The sequence below is a fragment of the Coenobita brevimanus genome, chromosome 69, assembly GCF_032717465.1.
Source record: "Coenobita brevimanus isolate Jiangsu-jjx chromosome 69, ASM3271746v2, whole genome shotgun sequence".
NCBI classification, from domain to species: Eukaryota; Metazoa; Arthropoda; class Malacostraca; order Decapoda; family Coenobitidae; genus Coenobita; species Coenobita brevimanus.
Window position 1 is genome coordinate 12,367,891 of NC_137022.1, and position 7,974 is coordinate 12,375,864.

Below are 7,974 nucleotides of genomic sequence, written 5' to 3' on the forward strand. Positions count from 1 at the left end.
GTGGTTCAATGGGTAATTATTGCACTCCAATCGGATTGAGCCGGTGAAGGTTTATATCCAAGGAATGGTTGGGGTTTATTGCTCAAGTAATGCCACTCAGGGATGAGTGAGGCTGGTCACTCTCATCTTTAAAAACCAGGACCAACCTGCCTAGCCCCGGGCTTCTACGCTCCTCATGGGGCAACGTAGGATTGGATGATGGATGGATGGATTATATTTATTATTATTACGGCCATACCACGTTGAGTACACCGCTTCCCGTCCGATCAGCGAAGTTAAGCAACGTTGAGTCTGGTTAGTACTTGGATGGGTGACCGCCTGGGAACACCAGATATTGTTGGCATCCCTACGTGTCAAGTGGGGTTGGTGGAGGATTAGTGCCCCTCCCTGTAAAACAATTAACTCTAAGCCCTTGGCCACCCCGTCAGGGATACATGGCGTCTGGCAATGAATGAATGAAATTATTATTATTAGTAGTAGTAGTAGTACTAGTAGTAGTATTTTATAATAATAATTAATAATAATAATAATAATAATAATAATAATAATAATAACTAGATTCTGAAATTGCTGAAGCAATATTCAAAGAACTCACATTCCACATTCAAGATTAGAATCCCCCCAAATAAATCCAAATTTGCCCATCAGATATGGCGTGAAGTCTTTGAAATATTTTTGTGGACCTAATATCTAGATATTTTCGGTATGACTCATAATTTTGTACTGATTTTGACCTATAACCTTGAGATCAAGGTTAAGGCCATTGGTACCATGCAAATCATATTCATTTATGACCCACTACATTTCCACCGAGTTTGGTCAAAATCGGCCAAATTCTTTCCGACTTAGCACTTTCATGCATGAGGCGGCAATTTTGTTCTGTTTTTCAATATCTCAAAGAACATTTGTTGGATCTTAATATCAATACCCAGGTGCACTGGTATATGTTGACGACTACATGCTAGAACATTTGGAAAGCAAGTGATTCAGCAGTTTTTGCTGTGCAGGAGAGAAAATTTTGAAAAAATAACATAGAGGGCGCTAGTACGGCGCTAATGGTAGGGGAAAAAAACTGTGCCAAAAGAAGTCTGCAACCAAGATACATCACTCCTGAAAATTTGAAGCCTCAATCTCAAATGGTTTTGGAATGCCAGCCGTCTAGATTCCCCTGTCCCCCCCCTCCCGCCTCCCTCCTAAAAAAATAAATAATATCTACAATATCAATAAGAACACTGCAGAATTTGGAATTCTCAACGATAAGAATCTTCAGATTCCTATCTTCAACCGCCGAGAGGTGACTGCAACATTCTTTCATATCTGCAGCACCCCGATGTGACTCTCTGCATATAGCCATCAGCACCCTTCAGTCAGACTGTACTGCTGGGCTTCAGTCTTTAAATACGATTAGTTTTCTTTATCTTCTTGCTATCTCTAAACGACTTTATGCAGCCAGATAATCCTGCTGGGCTTAATTTGACATCATGAACATTTTCATGTAGCAAACGTCACATAGTTCAATTCAGCTTAGAATACCCTCCCTCTTAATTAACTAGTTAAGGAAGGGCATATGAAACCCGTCCAGTTCAAACAGTCTTTCCAGAGATTAATAAGTGTAATCATAATTTTTTATAATCGTACCTGTAACCATACCTTAATACTGTATCCATACCATGATAATTTCTTGAACTTGCAAACTAGAACTAGCAGTGTGTAACAGTATATGTATCTAATAATATGTAATAGCCTACGTGAAAATTGGTGCATGTATCAGCATATTTTGAAGAGTGCTAACGCCTGCAAGCGGCTCCCCGCATTGCTGCGGGTAATTAAAGGGCTGGCATAGAACAGGCTGGACCTGTGCTTGTCTTCTCTAAATAAACTCCCATTGAAACTACATCAAGACCTTTGGATTACTCCTAACTGGGTGTGAGAGGGGTGAAACAAATTGGTGGCTAGTGGTGAGTCGAATGTATATTCACCGTGCAGTTGCCACTTGGCCACACCTTACCTGCCTTCTCTACCAGTGCTCTGTTCCTGCCCAGGCTACAGCCTACTACATAGATCTCTATTCACCCGGAGCATGGTTGTGTGCCCTACGTATTTTTGGTGAGATTCTGCAATGGTGAGTTCCTGACCTCTACCCATGTGACAATCTTCAACTCTCATCGGCAGCTTCACTGCCACACCATCAGTAAGCCTTTCTCTAACCACTACCAGCTCTCACTCCAGTTCAGTTTTAGAAATCTCTCACCACTGCAACCGCTAAAACCACTCCACCTCTTCCATAATACTACCACACCCCGCCAACCCTTGCTGACTGAAACTCCAGCCACTCCGCCAGCCGTCCAGCCAGCCGGCCAGCCAGATAGCCAGAAGGCCTTCCTACCCCTATCAAGCTCCAAACTCACCATCCCACCACCTCCACAGGGTTTCAGGAGCAATGCCAACTAGTGCAGTTCGTGCCATCATCACTTTCTCCAGTCAACATCTTCCTTGTGATTACCTAATGCTCCTGGCTGCCTCTGATAAATCCATCTCAATAGTGATGTCATCCCCCTTACTCTCCAGCCAACGCCTCAGTTCTCTCTGCGTGAGAGGAGATCACCGCCCCACTCTACTATACAGTAGGCCTCCTCAAGTCAACTTCTCATTTTCTTCAGGGACGTTTCGGTAGTTAGTAGATGTACATTGTACATATGTTATTTTATTTCATCTACCCGTACCTGCACTTTCTATAGAGATTATCCTTTCTCTACAGATTGTGATTAATATTGCAATTCATTTGCTTCCATTCACTAAACTGCATTTTCTAGTTCTTATTAATCAGTCTCTTCTTTCTCTTCATTCCTTACTCTCGTCTCTCACCTCTCGCTTTATTCATTCTTCATCCAAGCGATTTTCTTTCCTACAAGCTTTCATTGCGCATATTCCCCTTCACCTTCATTGTATATATTTCATATTCCCTGATACGCTTATTGTATATTATACATTTTCATTCTCATAACTATTAATGTTTTTTTTTTTTTTTTACTGTACTACATGACATATTTTCCAAAATATGATCTCTCTCTGGTTTGCCAGGAATTTGAGACTGAAAATGAGGATGTTGATCTCGGAGATGTATGCCTTGACTCGTCTCCGTAGCGGGAAATCTTATGTGAAACCGAGCGTAACCACTCATACTACACTTACCCCTGAACTTTTTCACACCACCCTTCCTAACCACTACTACTACTACTACTATCCAAGAAAATCCAGATATCGGTATTCCATATAAAATGAATACAGATACACCACCATCCCTATGTGATTCTCTCGAACTTCCTCCTGCTCATTCTCAGACTACTCCTAATTTCTCTGCTACATCAACATTGCTCCCAACTTCGCCACTCACAACGACCACTACTGACTCTGCACCTCAGCCCAATACATTACATACTTCAGCAATCTCAAACCCTTCCAGCGATGGCGAACCCAACTCCACCTCCACAGTCCATATTTTTGGACGACAGTAACCACCCAAAGTACACCACTAGAGATAATTCTGTATCTATCTATGAATTCCTCCGAGAAGTAGAGACAGACATTCATAACCGTCAACTCGACACTGATGGCATTCCTCAAAGGCAGGTTAGATCAAGGTAAATCACGCATAAGATCTGCATTGCGGGCTGCTTATTTTGATCGCTGCATAACATTCGATGAATTCCATCAGAAAGTAATTCAGCTGTGTTGTTCCCATTCCAAGACCGAGTCTGTCATTGGTTTCTCTAATCTTCTCAAACACATGAGGGAAGATAGTGTATGCAAACTCCTGCTAAAGGGAGGACACTGTATTAACCAGTAGCTGCCGTAAATGCTATTCACTCACAGATAAGCCAGTTATTGTAGGACACTCAGTAGGTAATTAATAACAATGAAGATACTTCTATCAAACTGGAAGATTTTGGCAAATTAATGGGTTACCTTAGATTTATGAAATGGTTCGATAATAATTAGACACTGCTTTACAGATAGGCTATAAACCTGGAGACGAGCTACTAGATGTTTTGAAAGAGAAAGGAGAAAGATTAGGTTCACATATCACTCGCCAGGCAAGTACTCACAGCTTGACAACTCACACAGCAGACGGAACTGTGAAAGTCTTCCACACCTCTACCGCTTCATCTAATTCCTCACGTTCGTGACCTACTACCAAAGGCAATCCTAACACTACTCATTCCTACTCACGGTGTCGATCACCAGCCAGTAGTTGTGACCAGTCAAATGTATGTCGGGGCCAACATTCTTCGATTGTGTGCTGTCACTGCGGTAGGTTACCACCCATCATCACGAATCGAGCTGCTATCGCAAGTAAGGGCGGAATCACCCAGTGAGACGACAGTGCACACCATCGTGGTCGTGTCGTCCTTCTTGTAAATACCACAAAGACTCTACTAGTCATACCTCTGATGAGTGTTGTTATCTTGCATGTCGTCAGTCGGGAGAAAAGGAGCACACTTATCATAAGAATGTCACATAACAACGGAAGATTCTCAATTTCCTCATTCGCCAGGTAGGGCATCTAATTTCTTTAGGCATAGACTGGGAAGCAGCATAGGGGTCAAAACATTATTTTTCAAGGACACAGGTTCCCTGGTGAATCTAGTATTGGAAACATCTTCAAACAGCATTAGGGGAACAATTAGAAGGGTCTGGATCCTTGAACCACCTCACATTCGCCTGTGCGGTGTGGACGGCTTAGAATTTAATGTTAAGGGCAGAGTCACCTTAGAGATACAACTTGATGAGGCCTTAAACACTTTCATAGCAGAGTTTCATGTCACAAATGATCTCAAGTGTCCAACAGATGTTCACCTGACCTACTCTCACATGCATCTTCCAGCGACTTCCCACAGCATAAGGAGCAGTGAGTCAATCTTTTGCAGACTAATCAAGATGTAGAGGGTTTACCCGGAGAACCTATGGGAAGGACAGACCTTGTAAAACATCACATAGAATTATTGCCAGGAACTCAACCAATTTGCATACCAGCATATCGATTACCCAACAGTTCAAGAAAAGAAACAGACGAGATAGAACATGTTAGATCAGGACATTAGCGAGCACTCTGTCAGTCCATGGAATAGTTTACTTTTCCTAGTTCCAAAGAAGGGAGGACAATTTATACCTGTAGCGAACTATGGCAAAGTAAATTCTATCACTGTACCCGATCGTTTTTCGTTGCCAGTTTCAACTGATTCATTACAGTCACTTGGTGAGAATAATGTGGTCTTCACATCCCATGACCTACTCAGTGGCTAGGGCAAGTAGAAATGGAAGAGTCATTCCTCCCTGTAACAACATTTAGAACCCCTTCTGGACATTTTCAGTTTAAGAGGTTTCATGTTCGATTAAGGATTGTCCCTTCAGTATTCATGAGACTCATTCATTCCGTCTTCAGTGGCATGATTGGTCACTCTCTTTTTGCCTACTTGGATGATGCATTTGTAGTAAGTCTACCCCTGAACATTTTGCCAAGCTTCAAGAAGTATTTGATCAACTTCAGACGGTGAGTCTAAAGATTAACTTCAGTAAATGTGACTTCCGAAGAAAGACAAGTGGTGCCAGGCACAACAAACCTCATCTAGCAGAAGTTATTTTACTACTGTTAAATACTGACTCATTTCTGCCATTTAGTGTCAGGGCACAATTAACCCGTTAACTGCTCTATACAGCCTGGGCTGTTCCGAGTGTGATTGCTCAGTACAGCCCTGGCTGCACAAGTGAATTTCGAATATAGTGCCCTGGTGACCGAGGCAAACCCATGCAAGCATGTTTGAGCCTTCAAAACCGAAACTGAAACCGAAAAAGAAAACGAAAACCATACATTCCAATAGAGAATCAGACACTTCGATGTTCATCCTTGGCTTTACCAAGGTAAATAATGAACTAACATTTCGTTACTATATACTTTGGCATACGTTATCTCAATTCCTAAGACAAAAATTGGCCTTTGGGAAATTTCATTTTCACCCCTATGTCTGCACACTACGGACATCTCCAAAAAACCGCCATGAGAAGTTAAAGGGTTAAAGTCCAAGGTAGCTGCACAAATATTTTCAAGTTAAACTCTCTGAAAATCTGTGATCTTGTGCTTGACCTTTCAGGGTCACTCAAGGTCAAAGGTTATGCTGCCAAATGAAACCCATAGGAGACTTCTTATATTTCGGTAAGAGTAAATATCTCTATCATCAGTGAGTTTTGAGTTATAACCCCTTGAATACCCGTGACCTTGAGTTTGACCTTTCTAGGTCATTTACAGTCAAAGTTCAAGGTACCAATTAAAAACCTATAAGGGATTTCCTGTATGTTGATATAGTAACTATATCTATCTTTAACCAGTTTCGAGTTATAGCCCCCTGAATATCCATGACCTCAAGTTTGCCCTTTCATGGTCATTCAAGTTCAAAGGTCTTGGTTCCAAAGGAAAGCCTATATTATGAGTTCCTGTATGTTCACGATAGTAATATCTTTATCTTCAACCGTTTTCAAATTATAGCTCTCTGAAAAACTGAGACCTTGATTTTGACCTTTCAAGGTCACTCAGTTACTTCCAAAATTTAATCACTTTCTTTTGGGTCCAGCATCCACATATCCTGGAAAGTTTCTTGTAATGTCATTCAGCTGTTTTTTGTACTGTTGCTAACAAACAAAAAAGAGAAACAAACATCCAAACAAACAAAGAAACAAAGAAACTTGCCCCAAATCAATATCTCATCGGACTCCGTTTGGGTGAGGTAAAAATTAAATTTCTTGGGCATGTAGTTGATGCTGTGGGCATTGATACCACCGAAGATAAGGTTACGGTAGTCATTAATTTCCCAGAACCTACCAATACTGATGATGTAAAGAGTTTTTGTAGTTTGAGTGATTACTACTGGCAATTTTACTTAACCTGCCCCTTGCCAGTGCCGTTTCAAAACGGTCTCAATTTCAAAAATTCACTGTGACCGCAATTTTCAAGCTAGGCACACAAAAATTGGTGTGCTTGTAGGGCAACCCTTCCTCTATCTGCCCTCAGGTGGCCTGGCCCATACTTCTACGCGCTCCCTCACTCTCGCTCTGCCTCACTCTGCTTGTGTCAGTCATACAGTGCAGTGATGTCTCACCGCAGTCTCCCTGACAAGGAGATTCAGGACCTCCTGAGGGTTTCCTACACTGGGGAAAGCTATTTGGAGGATGACGACATGCATGATAAGGACTACATCCAGCCTGAGGAGGAAAGTAGTTGTGATGACAAAATTCCCTCACCTAGAAAATCCAGGTATGTGGGCTACACTAGGGCAACACGTGGTAAGAGGCCACCTGCACATCGTCGTCTTGCATGTCATGACAATGAGGAGGAAAGGGAGGAGGAATAGTCCTGAAGTTGAGGGGTGGTTGGGGAGGCAAAGGACTTCACCACGTGGGGAGGAAAGTGCGAGGAGGAAGCGTGGAAAATTTGGAAAAGTTCCATTGTTGAGGGAGAGTTACTCATTTCGCCCGCACTCTCCCTTGCCCCTACGTGACCCAGCTCAGCCCAGCGTCTCAGGACAAAGTCTTTCCGCCTTCCCCACACCCAGCACCTCACGTGAAACTCTTCCCCCATTCTCCACACTTCCCCATGCTTCCCCACAGCCTGAGGAACATGGAGGTGATGATGATGAGGAGGAAACGACGTGGGAGTGGGATGACGGTAGTGATTTTGTCCCCCACATTCACCTTCACCCACGAAAATGAGGTCAGGTGTAGTGTCCCAGAACTTCACCATACCTCCAGTAGGCTTGACTTTTTGAGGAATTACTTTCCTGTAGAGTTTATTTTGAAGATTGTGGCCCTGACCAACGCCTTTGCTGCATTTGAACGTGGGGGAACAACACAGACACGACACAGCTGATTGTTTGAACCTGATGTGACCCTGGGTGATATGTATGTGTTCCTAGCACTTGTACT

General features: G+C 42.6%; 1 pseudogene; it reads left to right on the forward strand.

Annotated features, from left to right (window-relative positions):
- Nucleotides 1-224: 224 nt before the first annotated feature.
- On the forward strand, nt 225-343 carry LOC145406245 (5S ribosomal RNA; annotated as a pseudogene).
- The last annotated feature ends 7,631 nt before the right edge of the window (nt 344-7,974 follow it).